This window comes from Pseudonaja textilis, chromosome 1, assembly GCF_049901715.1.
Source record: "Pseudonaja textilis isolate UNSWEBS1 chromosome 1, rPseTex1.2, whole genome shotgun sequence".
NCBI classification, from domain to species: domain Eukaryota; kingdom Metazoa; phylum Chordata; class Lepidosauria; order Squamata; family Elapidae; genus Pseudonaja; species Pseudonaja textilis.
In genome coordinates, this window is record NC_141990.1 from 63,567,664 (window position 1) to 63,580,758 (window position 13,095).

The window sequence follows — 13,095 nt, forward strand, 5'->3', positions numbered from 1 at the left end:
CATTTAAAGAAGAGAAACTTGCCTTTTAGGCCCAAAGAAGCAATTCATCATTTCAGATGATAAACATAGTTCATACAGTGATACAGTTTCCTTCCTTTTATGCGCAACCTAACGGTAGGTAATACATAGCAGAGTGATAGCTCATAAGTCAAGCAGTTAGCCATTTACGACAGGGTTATTCCTGCCTAAAGAATAACATGAATGCCAAGATGGATCAAACTGAGTGTCTGGCAGATGTCACTTAAAAACTATATTTCCCCATTGAACAGTCTTGCACAACATCTCAGCCACACGTTAGTTTAGGATTGTGGACACTGCAATCCCGTCACATCTGAACAGGATTTGACTGAGTGAATCTGACAAAGCACTATTCTATTCCCGCCTTTGGTCTTGGCAGAATTTTTCTCCGGAACTGCACAGGATCTTACAATATTGTAGTTGTATTTATCAGTATTAATGATATTTTGGCACAATTGGTTAAAAAAAATCCCTGCAGGCTTGTTCCAATTGGCAATGGCAATTTATTTTAATTCAGCTGTGATGTGTCTCAAGAAATATTAATACGTTTCTTCAAGTAGGTTTGGAAGCCTCTTTTCTTCTTTTTAATATGCCCCCCCCGCCCCCTTTAACACTTGTAAAATTTCAGATTTGACTAAGAGTCACTGAAATGATCCCCAAGTAAGATCAGTGCTGATTTGAACCTTCCTATTTAAGCAAAAAAGGAAAGGAAATTTAAATATATTGTGTGTTCACACGCACGCACACACACACACACACACACACTGAACATACATACAGATACAGGTACAGGAACTGATACAATTCCATACCTTGCTTTTTATTATCTTAAACTTGAAAAAAAATACACAAAATCTTGAAAGAGTAGAATAACTTACAGTTCAATTGTTCAAGTGTGGATCTGGTCATCTCAGGAACACCTTTTCAATAAGCATTTAGAGATCCAACTCTCTATTGGTGTAGGATTCATATAATAATACAGAAAATTATTAAAGTGAATATAAAAACCAGAGACTTTTCTTTTGGGCTTAATGGGAAACGATTTGGAAAAAAAATGGAACTTTGATGCTATATGTTGTGGAGCGGCCGAATAACCTGAGGCAAACAAGGAGCGAACTTCAGCTTTTACTTTATTGTAGCAATAAAGGGTTGCCGCGGCTGCCATGCTAACAAGGTAGCCAGCCAGCAGACAACAGCTGATGCCGTTTGACAGCTCCCTTTTATAGCCGGCTGTCAAATGGCATCGGCCAATAGGAACAGTCCGTGTTCCCACTGGAAACAGTGAAGACCTCAGGTCATTCTTTTCCGAATGCCACACTATATATGTTGACACTCAAAAATGAAAGGACACTGTGACCCTAACAATGGACAAACGGCTGCAAAAGTTGATGGAGTTAGAAGAGATGGCTAGATAGACTGCTTTGATCAAAGAAAAACAATACAAATACCTTTGTTTCTATTTGGAAACCACTTCTGGACTTTGTGCTTGAGGTAGACAAATTGCAATTTTAATTTGGGGCTTTACAATACTGATTAGTTAGATATGATGTTATGAAAATGGCTAATTTAAACTACTATACAAAACTAAAAAGTTGTGGTTTGATGGTATTATTACTCCAGTCTATCGCACCAAAGGGAGTTTGAAGTCAATGCCTTTTTTTCTTCCCCCCTTCTCTTCCACACTTTCCACACTTCCCTATTTTTCTTCTTTTTGCTTTTGTATTTTTTGTATGTTATATCATAAATTAATAAAATTGTTTTATATATATATATAAGATTGGAAGTATCTAGGCAACATTTCGATGAAGTCTCATTCATCATCTTCAGGCTTGTGTCTTCTGCTCTGTGCTTCTCAGAGTAATGTGAGCTTGCAGCTGCTTCTTCCTTTATATTTTGTTGTTCTTCCTATATATTTGTTTGTTTTCTTTCAGGATGAAGAAAAAAACATTCTGGGCACAGCAGTAGGCTGGCCCCAAATTTAAAACTGAAATGGCTGTGAAAGTCTGACTCACAGATGAACACTATGCAGAAGCCTGATGATGGCAGATGAGATTCTGCCAAAACGTTGCTACAACTTTAAAAGCACAACTATAATGATGTGGGAAAATACTCGAACAAAGCTGAATACCATACATATAAGTACCCACGAAAACTTAAGAAAACATATATTATATTTATGAAAGAAAGATCCAACTTGCCCTTGCCCTAAGATGTTAAGCAGCTTTGTATTCCTTCAAAAGAAAGAATGAAAGTAAGAAAGAGAAATAAATAAAGAAAAGCAGTTTTTTTTTCTTTTCTTCTGTATGCCTGGCATCTTACAGATGATTTTCCAGATGTAGTTGTATCATCCTGAAGTGAGAACATATTTCTGTGTTTTCCAATTTGCTAAATTTCCAGTGAAGAGATAAAAAGACCATCCTACATTCAGGTTTTTGAGGAGAGCAAGGATTCCTAACATTCAGGTAGGATCCTCTTGCTTGATGTTCACATAAGCAATCTCTACTTTCATTCTTTCTCTTCAAATCCCTTCTGTAAAAGAAGACAACTTCCCCTTTACTCAAATTAGCTGCTAGAATTCACATTTATTCTAAATGGCCCATAAACTAATTAACTTCTCGCTATGGCTCTTTCTTAAGCCTACATAAGCAAACCCAACTTCTGCATCCTCCTGAAGTTTGCATCCAATGTTTTCTTTAGTTTCTTTTAATCTTTTTTTTCATCCTATCTAGTCAAATTGTTATAGATACAAGCATGATTCTAATTCTTCTGATTTAGTACCATTCTCAATTGAAACATGATTCCCTGAACATGTTTCAGTTTTTCTATAATAAACAAGCTATTGTTCTCTAGAATCTGGTTTGTTCTTAGATGTTCCTTAAGTGCCTATAGTTTTAGGTCACAAAATCCTATACAGATAGTCCTTGACTTACAACCATTTGTTTAGTGACACTTCACAGTGACAAAACCAAAAAAGTGACGTGATTGTTTTTCACACTTATGACTGTTGTAGCATCTCCATGGTCATGTGATCAAAATTTGGATGCTTGGCAGCTGGCATGTATTTATGACAGTTGCAGAGTCCCAGAGTCATTTGATTACCTTTTGTGACTTCTGACAAGCAAGGTCAATCTGGGGAAGCCAGATTCACGTAACAATTGTGTTGCTAATTTAACAACTGCAGTGATTCCCTTAATAACTGTGGCAAGAAAAGTCATAAAATGGAGCAAAAATCAGTTAACAACTTTCTTTCTTAGCAATGGAAATTATGGGCTCATTGTAGTCATAAACTGACGACTATTTATTACACCTCTGTATAGTTTGCCAATTGCACAGTGGCAGATAGAAAAGCACTCCAGAGGGTTAATGTCATTGCCCAGAAGATCATTGGTTGCCCTCTCCCCTCTTTGGAAGAGCTTTATAGCTCCCGCTGCATTAAGAAAGTTCAAAACATTCTCAAAGATCCATTTCATCCTGGGCACTCTTTTTTTTGAACTATTACCATCTGGCAGACAGTACAGAATAATTAAAAACAAGCACAAATAGGTTGAAAAAGGGCAGTAGCTCTTTTGAATTCTACTGTATAGTGCAGTGTTGGGGTTTTTTGGTTCAATGTGTGGAGTGTGAAGGATGTGTGTTTGTGTTTACTTTCATGGTCATGATGTGCACTGAAGATGGTGTTTGATTTCATTGTACAAGGTGCAATGACAATAAAGTAAACTGACAAACCAACTAACTAACTAACTTACCTGTATATGCATGTTCTATATCAATGAAATGCACATGAATGTGTACAAAGAAGCACAATTGTTAGCATCTGAGTAGCTGGACATATTTGGAAGCATTGAATATATCTGGATAACAATAGTTTCTTTGCCATGATTACCCATACAGAGGCACTCCAAGTGCCCCAACTTTCTCCATGTGATCCAGCTGTTGGCAAGAAGCCAAAACGTGTTATTGTCACTGCAAGATAGACATTCCATGTTTCCTTGGCAGTTTTCTCTTGCTCCTCCAGCAAATATAAAGACTCTGTCATACCCTGTTTAAGCACAACTGTGAGAGCTCTCAGATTTATTTATTTATTGTGACTGTTAACCTGGCCTCTTAAAGCCAAAACTGATAAAGATTTCACCATTATCATATACAACAGCTTTTGAAAAGATTGCACTGTCTGTCTGCATGATTCTTATCATTATAGGACATCTCTTGAGAGATATGATAGTAGCAGTAGAAGCAGCAAAAGCAACACCCAGCCAGTAGATAAGGAAGGAAGAGTAATATCTAGAATATCTTGATGCTACTGTCCAGAGTGTTAAAAATTTCTAGGAAAAGACCCTGGCTTATTAAAAAAAAACCAACAATTAGCACTGAAGGATCAAAACAATTTACAAACGGTAGGAATTTTCAACATTACAACTCAATAGAAAGCTTTACAACTTGAGAAAGAAAGATAATTATCTCTAAATGCAAACAATCGCTAGATGAAGACCTTCCTGACCTCAACTTTCAGATTTGCAAATAAAAAAACCTAGGCAGATTGAGCATTGTGCCCATTCTGAATTCCTACGGGGGAAGAACCATAAAGAGATAAATAATAAATAATGTAGATTCTGTGCAACTGGAGAAAATGCCTGAACTCTATTTGAGAATCAATTAAAATAAATAAATAAACATAACATCAAAAATAAGTGCTTTGGTTGCATAAAAGAAACCCTAAAAATACTAGGGAGAAAAATATTTCGCTTGCAAATTCATGTTGCCTCAAATTCCAAGTGGTCACAACATTTAACCTTGATCTGTGTTTCATTAATAATTTATATTAATGCATTTTCAAATGGGGTTCAGTGGTTACGCTAAATACTTTCTATCAAGTAATGGTGAATAGAGAGATCTTGATTGATTTAGTAAATGCTTCTGCTTGCAAGTGGTCTGGCTTTAACCCATTCTGCCAGTTTCCATGATGGTGAGGATGAAAGCAATGGACATGCATTGCAGAGTGTATAGATGAAGGAACTATGGCAGAAGATAAAACCAAATATAAAGCATCTTAATGATGCATCCCTGCTGTTAAATAGTTATAATAATTCTAAGTTGGAATGGATCCTATTTTAAAGTAACTCAAGCAAATCCATCTGAACAGCTTCCATAATTTTAATGTGAAATCTCTAGTTTGCTGAAATAAACAGCAGCTCTAATTTTAATTTTACAAGCAAGGCCTTCATTAATTTTATTGTGAGGAAAGAAAACAATGGCCTTGGGACTAAGAGACCTGTTTTCCTGAAGTCACAAGCTTCTAAGCATCCAGTTCTCATTTATAACATTAAGCTACCCTACAAAAACCTCTTGCTGAGAAGGTTAACAGGAAAGGAAATGTATTTATTGCATCTTTCAATCCTCCACATCATCCCCAGCACTCAGCTACCCAAGCCCATGTCTAATTTTGCATTTGTCTTAATTGAAATATTCCTTGTGCACAGCATACTTCTTTTGTGGCTGTTCACCTAGGGAAAACTCTTTGTGCTTCTTTTCACAACAATGGGCTTGGTTTTCTGTGCGATTGAATCAGTAGGCAAGCATTTCATATATGGAATCCTGCTTTCTACCTGTCTTTGGATGAACATTTATGAATGTGGGACATAGTTATGATGTGACAAAGTTTCCTCTATCCTTTTGATAATGCCCCCCATACAGACCATACCCACAAAGTGTATGCAATCAATTTGACTCGGAACATTTTCACTTCATCACAGTTATACCACATAAATAATTGTCACTTAACAATTGCAACTTGAACTGGCAACTTCATCACTAAGTGATGCTGATGGTAAGCAAAACAGCAAAAGATCATATAGCTGCACCTGACTTATGACATCAATTTTGCTGCAGATGTAAAGCAAGCCACCCAGTCTTTAAGCAAGTTGTCACATCACATGATTCATTGCAACGGTGGTTTTTTTCCAAAGGCAACTGGACTTTGTTGGGTTTTTTTCTTTTAAAACATTTTTCTTCCCATTCAAAAAGCTTTAGAATTGAAGAAGCTTCTTGGATGAGAAATGGGACATTTTCAAAGAGCCAAGAAACTCTAGTTGTGTTTTGGAAAAAACTCCCTTGATGCAACCATGACCTAGATCAGGGCTGTCAAACTCCTGGCCCATGGGCCGGATGTGTTGCAGGGCCCAATTTAGCGAAGGGGAAAAAAGTCCTGATATGTCACATGAGGCTGTCATGACGATGTGAATTTGACACCCCTGACCTAGATGATTGAGAATCTTTACAGACAACATGACTTGTTATTTTACTGCTGTCATCTCCATTGACTTTACTTGTCAGAAGCTGGCTCAAGGAAACTCACAAATGGCAATCACATGACTGTGGGAAGACTGTTTGAGGACCAGTTGTATAGTCACTTTTTCAGCACCTTTGTAACTTTGAATGGTTGCTAACGGGGGTGGGAATTCAAATTTTTTAACAACCGGTTCTATGGGCATGGCTTAGGTGGTGGGCGTGACTTGGTGGTCATGTGACTGGGTGGATATGGCTTGGTGGTCATGTTATTGGCTGGATGTTGCCAACTCAAATATCACTCATATCGAGGCATGCATCTCCTCGCCATGTCTGTGGGGATGTTGCAACAGGCGTAAGAATGAAAAATGGTCATAAGTCACTTTTTTCAGTGCCATTGTAACTTTGAATGGTCATTCCACACAAGTACCAGGAAAGAAGGGGAAAAAAACTCCAGAGAGGTTCCTGAGACAGGAAGTCTAGTCCTGTCAAGAATGTAATAGGATTAATGGAGGGGCAGTTTCTGTAAGAAATACCAGAATGTTTCCTTCCTGCTTTCCTTACAGGATTAGGCCAGTAATTTCTTCTAACAACCGGTTCTCCAAACTGCTTAGAATGTTAACAACCGGTTCTGGTGAATAGGTACGAACTGGTAGAATCCCACCCCTGGTTGCTAAACAGGGCAATTGTTAACTATAGACTACCTGTAGTGGCAACAACTGTACTTGGTTAAAGATCACGAGTTTTAACATTGGTTAAAAATTAACACCAAAGAGGTTTTATCATCATACATTTGTCTGGATGTGATGCATTTTGTGAAAGAAGGTTTTATGTGGTTTCAGCGCAAGCATGTTCTAAAACAAGCTCCATGTGTGATTTCATACTGAATTCTAAAACACACTTACAGGCTGCTGGAATTCCCAAGGTAACAAGCAGCTGTTAAGATGCTGAGTTTGTTAAAATATCACCTTTCCCCAAACTGTTGATTAGTTGTTATTTACTAGTTCAGAATCAGAATTGTTGCATGCAAATGGGATTCCATAGTGAGATTCCATTTAAAGCATATATTACAATATTAGACAACTGTGCTGCAAGAAAAATGGAGAGCAGTACCTTGAAATACTAACTTTAAAGCTGCAAAGATGTTAAAGATGATTTGACTGCTCTAAGTGAACAGCAGCTTGAAATGAAGTAGGCAATTGTGATTTTATCTGATCTAGATTAGAAAACTGGCAAATGGTAGACCAATTTTATTCCAATAAAAATAACTTTAAAGGGAACTTCTATTGTTGCAGAATTCTTTGGCTGCAGTTTCTGTCTGTGCAGATTGCTACTCATACATTTGTGCAGCTATTTTACCCAGCTTGGCATTTGTAAAACATTTTAATGAATCCTTCCTGAATTGGCAGAGTCATATAAATTTGCACAATATTTGTTAACTTGTCTCCCATTCTTCCCCAGCTCTTTTATATTCCAATGAAGAACTATTACTATATGGGAAACAGAAAAAAGACAAGCCTGAATTCATATCCACACTCGGGATCATTTCATTCTATCTGACTTTCAGGGGTTATTGCAAGGAGAAAGGCCTTTATAAACATGCTCAGCCATAATATGCCACAAGATGCTTGTAAAATGTAGAATTACAGTTCCCATCCTCCAGGTTCCAAAACCCTTGAAGTAGACATGGAAACTGAATGCACTTTTCACATTGAGCAGTGCTGAAAATAAATACAAGTAGCCTAATCTGTGTACAGTCTGTATTCATGGGCTAAAGACAACTTCAGAGTGACCCTCATCTCTTTATTATTGTCCATAACAAGCTCTGAAGCTGGAAAGTGAACCAAGCAGCAATAGGGGGAGTTTGAGGGAAAAAATGGAAGTCAAGGGAATGAGGACTTGTGAGGAGAAAACAGATCCTGAAAAAGTTGCTAAGGCTACTTTTTCTTTTTTATAATGTACCATTGAATCAGTCTTGATTCTCGACAATTGGTCCTTGAATTTTCTTGGCAAAATTTCTGTGGTTTGCCCTTGCCTTCTTCCTAAAGCTGAAAAGGAGTGACTGATTCAAACACACAAATTGTGTCTAAAATAAGGTTAGAACATACAATTTCCCGTTTTCAGGCTTGATGCCTTAACCATGACACCAAGTTGGCTCTCTAGTACTATATTAAATAGAAAATACTATATTTACTCTTTTTATATTAAGTTGGGAATCTGTTTTAGCAAAACCTGGGAACTCTTTACAGCAAGTGTTTCCAGCTCAGAAATATTAGTTAAAAAGAGAGCCATGATTCTTTTTGTTTGAATTGTATTTATTTATTTATTTATTTCTATAAATAAAGTGACCGTCATATTATTGCTCCTTCTTCCTGCTATTTTCCTCACAACTGTCCTGTGAGATGGATTGGGCTGAGGAAGAGTGACTGGCCCAAAGTCATGCAGCTGATTTTCATGCCTAAAATAGGACTAGAACTCACGCTATCCTGGTTTCTAGTCTAGTGCCTTAATCAGTACAACAAGCTGGTTTGTATTGAGAAGTATGAAAAATGAGTACAATACAGTTCAATATGGTTGGGTCTTTTCTTTGTGCAAAAGGGCAACATCATTTTTCTGCTGGGTCCTGTTGAGGTTGTATCTCCTAATTCTCAGCCTGTGAGCAAGATAGCCTTATTTGTACCAGTATTCTTCCAATGCCATCCAAGGGCAGCCTCAAGGTATACAATATCTGAAACAGCACTTCTATAATTAAACTTAGCAGTTAAATACATTACAAGACTTTTTCTAGGTGGAAAAAAACTGCACTTTGGTATCTTCAGGGTTATTTCCCCCTTTGAGTATTAAATTCACTTCGTCTTGTTTCAATATTTATTTGAAAAATGCTTTATAACAAAAAATATGTATGTGGGAGGTTTGTGTACATTTATCTTATGACTTACACAGTGTTAAGCACAATTTTGCCTGACACACACATTTTTGCAAGCCAGTTTTACTATAATTCATTTTTCTGGTTATTTAATATATACTTTTGTGTCCCCCTTTAGTAAGGCTCATAGTTTTATAGGATTATTTGTGCTGGAGTGTTGCATTCCCAAATTTGAACTGCACTGAAAATCTGTTCAGCCGAGCTTTAGTTTGAAAGGGCAAATCAGGCCAGATATTTTATGTTAGAATTTGAGAGAAACCTATTTCTTTCTTTCTCTTCTTACTTTATTATCTGTGCTTATATGTCTAACTCCCTTCAGAGTTGATTGGTGCGCCCTAATTACATATTAAAATATAAAGGGGGAATAGGCAAAAAAAAAAACTACATTTGCTTTGGTTTCATTTACATTTAATTAATTTATATGATTATTCTCCCATCATGTATTTAATAACTCTCCCTTTCCTTATCACTTAGATTTATTTAGAATAGAATAGAATAGAATAGTTGGAAGGGACCTTGGAGGTCTTCTAGTCCAACCCCCTGCTTAGGCAGGAAACTCTATACCATTTCAGACAAAGCGTTATCCAATCTCTTCTTTAAAAATTCCAGTGTCGAAACATTTACAACTTCTGGATACAAGTTATTATAAATCTTTGTTAGGTTTCCCCCCATTTTTATCCTCACGGATAAATTGCATAATAACCCAATGAAGTGAAGAAAAAAGAACTGTTCCTCAGTAAGCTTTCTTGGTGAAAGGAGGACTTATCATTCCCACTCCCACACCATTAATATAACCATGATCCCACAGAAGCTCTCAGATTTAATATTTAGTAACACATTTTGGAAGCATTTTGGTAGGTTCATAAAATTCTGGGTCTCAGGTTATCTGTCTCTGCTCTGATATATGATGTGCCGGAAGTTTCTATGCTTTTTAGGGCCTTATTGGCAACAAATAACACCTTGGATTGGCAATTCAAGAATCATCATAGCCTATTGTGTGAATAGTAGGGCAAAGTCACCACATTACAAAAAAGATGTTGAGACTTTGGCAAGCGTGCAGAGAAGAGCAACTAAGATGATTAAAGGCCTGGAGACTAAAACATATGACGAATGGTTGCATGAACTGGGTATGGCCAGTCTAGAGAAAAGAAAGACTAGGGCTGACATGCTAGCAGTGTTCCAGTGTATGAAGGGCTGACACAAAAAAGAGGGCGTCAACTTATTTTCCAAAACACCAGAAGGCGAGACAAGAAATAATGGATGGAAACTAATCAAGGAGAGAAGCAACCTGGAATTAAGGAGAAACTTCATAAAAGTGAGAACAATTAACCAGTGAAACAGCTTGCCTTCGGAAGTTGTAGGTGCTTCATCACTGGAAGTTTTTAAGAAGAGACTGGACAGCCACTTGTCTGAAATGATATAGGATCTCCTGGTTGAGCAGGGGATTGGACTAAAAGACCTCCAAGGTCCCTTCCAACTCCATTCTGATTGATAGTGTATCTTTGAGGGTCTCTCTCATTTAACATTAGTTTGAGTGCCTCATTCCCTTAAAGCTGCTTTACAAAGCAACATAGCCTCTTGCTCCCAAAACTGCTGCTCCAGCTGTGCCCTTTGGTCCTTAGAATTGCATTTAGAACTTGAAAAGTGAAGTGCCATCCTCTTCTCCGTTGTGAGAAGGCCTGGCATTGCCTTTGTGAAGTGAAGTGTCTTGTTGAGAGAAATCCAATCAGTTTGCACAGCCTAATATATATGCAAAAGGGATCATTATGAATCTTTGGTGGCCTGCTTCAATCAAGAGATGAGCATTTGAACTGTAGACCACAAAAGAAAGGATCCTTTCCTTCAAACTTAGCATGCTTTATGAATTATAGAAACCACTGATTGCAATCTTTTCTTTGGAGTTTCCCTCTTCCCATTATGCCAGAACCTAATTTCCCCTTGAGGCTCCAGGGGGGTTAATAATAAATGTTTATGTAAGAAGTGTGATGATTTGTTAGAAATGGCTTGTGGTGATGAAAGCCAGTCTTCTGAATAATTTTAAATACAGTAAAGAAATAAACGTGTAGGCTCCATCTAAAATGCTAAGTATGTAACTAGTGAGTGATTGCCCTTGACAGCTGGCATAAATAGGCCTGGCACCCAGATGCAATTTTGTTGCAGATTGTCGTTTGGGTATTTATTCCTGGATGATGTTGCCATTCTTCCACTGTAAAATAAGATTACATTTTGTTAACATGGCCGTTGCTGTCTTGAGGCTAATCAGATGGCATCTTTACCACTGATATGTTGAAATTCAGCTATGCTGAAGAAAAGCAGAAATCATTGGGAATCACTGTGGAATTAGCATCCTTGCTGCATTTTAAATCATATATATGGGTTGCTTTGGCTACAGGGGGAAAAATGATTACTAATGACTTTAAAGATATCTGAAACTCCATCTTTTAATTAATTGCAACTTAGCTTAACAAATGTTCACTGTAGTAATGGCATGTTTGTCTTGATTTCTGTATGAACAGAGTTCACTGATAAACAGTATGATTAAACAGACTGATTAGGAGAGACTTAAATATATGTACTGTGTTGGGAGAGGAACCCAGGAGAGAGAAGTTATTGAGGTCAAATTATGGCTGCAAACTTTTCACATCAGAACGTCTGCAACTTTGTAAACATGCTGTAACATAAGGTGACCAACTTTTTTACAATGAGAAGGAGGACACAAATAAATTGAAGAAAAAAAACAAAGCTACTTATGCGTGGCACACTCTTGCACACGGCACACTCTCTCAAAACAATTCTCCTGTGTGGAGCTCATGCGTCTCATAATCGCGTCTCATCGCACTGTACCGAGCCTTGATGAATCCTCATGTCAAATACAAATACGTCACATCACACACAATGGATCGGATTGGCATCAATCAAATATGGAGATTTACAGTTTAGTCTTCAAACATCAAAAAGGAGGACATGTAGGAGGACACTTTTCGAGAGAGGACAGAACTTACAAAAGAAGGACTGTCCTCCCTAAAGGAGGACGGTTGGCCACCTTATAACATGTACTTCCTGCTTCCCTTAAAAGGAATAGTTTCAGAGCCCCAGTTCTAAAACCCCAAATAAGGTGCAAAATGTAGAATGACTTTGATTGGGGAGTGCTTATCAATAGAGAAGGAAGGTTCATAGAGGTTGTATAAAGGTTGTATAAAAATTAAAACATGAAAGAGATATCACTTAAATTGCAATTGTTAAGAAGGGCATTGAACATTCACAAAACATGATCTTTTTCTGGAGTGTAGAGCAGTATGGCACCTTCCCCTCCCCCGACTCTTAATTTATATCACTCTTCACTTTTATCTGTTTAGGTTTGCTTCCAAACCTTTCAGATTACTTATTGTATTTTCTCTTTTAGCTGCTGCTTCCAGTATTGCTCCACTTGATGATTAATAGTGAATAGGATGGTACTGCAAAGCTATGTACTCCAATAGCTTTGACTCTATGGTATTATTGTGAGCAAGTGAGAATAATGGAAAGTGAGGAAATGAAAAATAGCCAGAGGAGAGCATGAAAAAATAATTTCTCCCCAGTTCTAATCTACTGCAGTGAATTGCAGGTCATAACAATTGCATATCTATTGTAATTATTATACGAGTAACTGGGAATAAAAGCAGCGATTAAAAAGGAACTATAAAAGGCCCAAATAAATTGTCAGTGATGACAGTAATTGGCCTCATATTTAGACAGTTTGAGTTGATTGTTCTTCTCAAGACATCCAGGGGACTCCATAAGGCTATCTCAGAGCTGTTCAAATATTTTTAATCAGATGTTCACATGCTTTGTGTCAGATTTATGTCTGTCTCTATTAAAAAAAATACTTG

General features: G+C 37.3%; 1 long non-coding RNA gene across 2 annotated transcripts in view; it reads right to left on the reverse strand.

Annotated features, from left to right (window-relative positions):
- Positions 1-1,073: 1,073 nt before the first annotated feature.
- LOC148127645 (uncharacterized) overlaps positions 1,074-13,095 on the reverse strand; it is a 91,778-nt gene continuing 79,756 nt past the window's right edge. For both annotated transcript variants that reach the window (XR_015740988.1, XR_015740987.1), the window contains 2 exons: positions 2,213-2,249; positions 1,074-1,919 (listed from right to left, as the gene is read on the reverse strand). This is a non-coding gene — a long non-coding RNA (uncharacterized LOC148127645). The remainder of the gene's footprint in view (positions 1,920-2,212; positions 2,250-13,095) is intronic.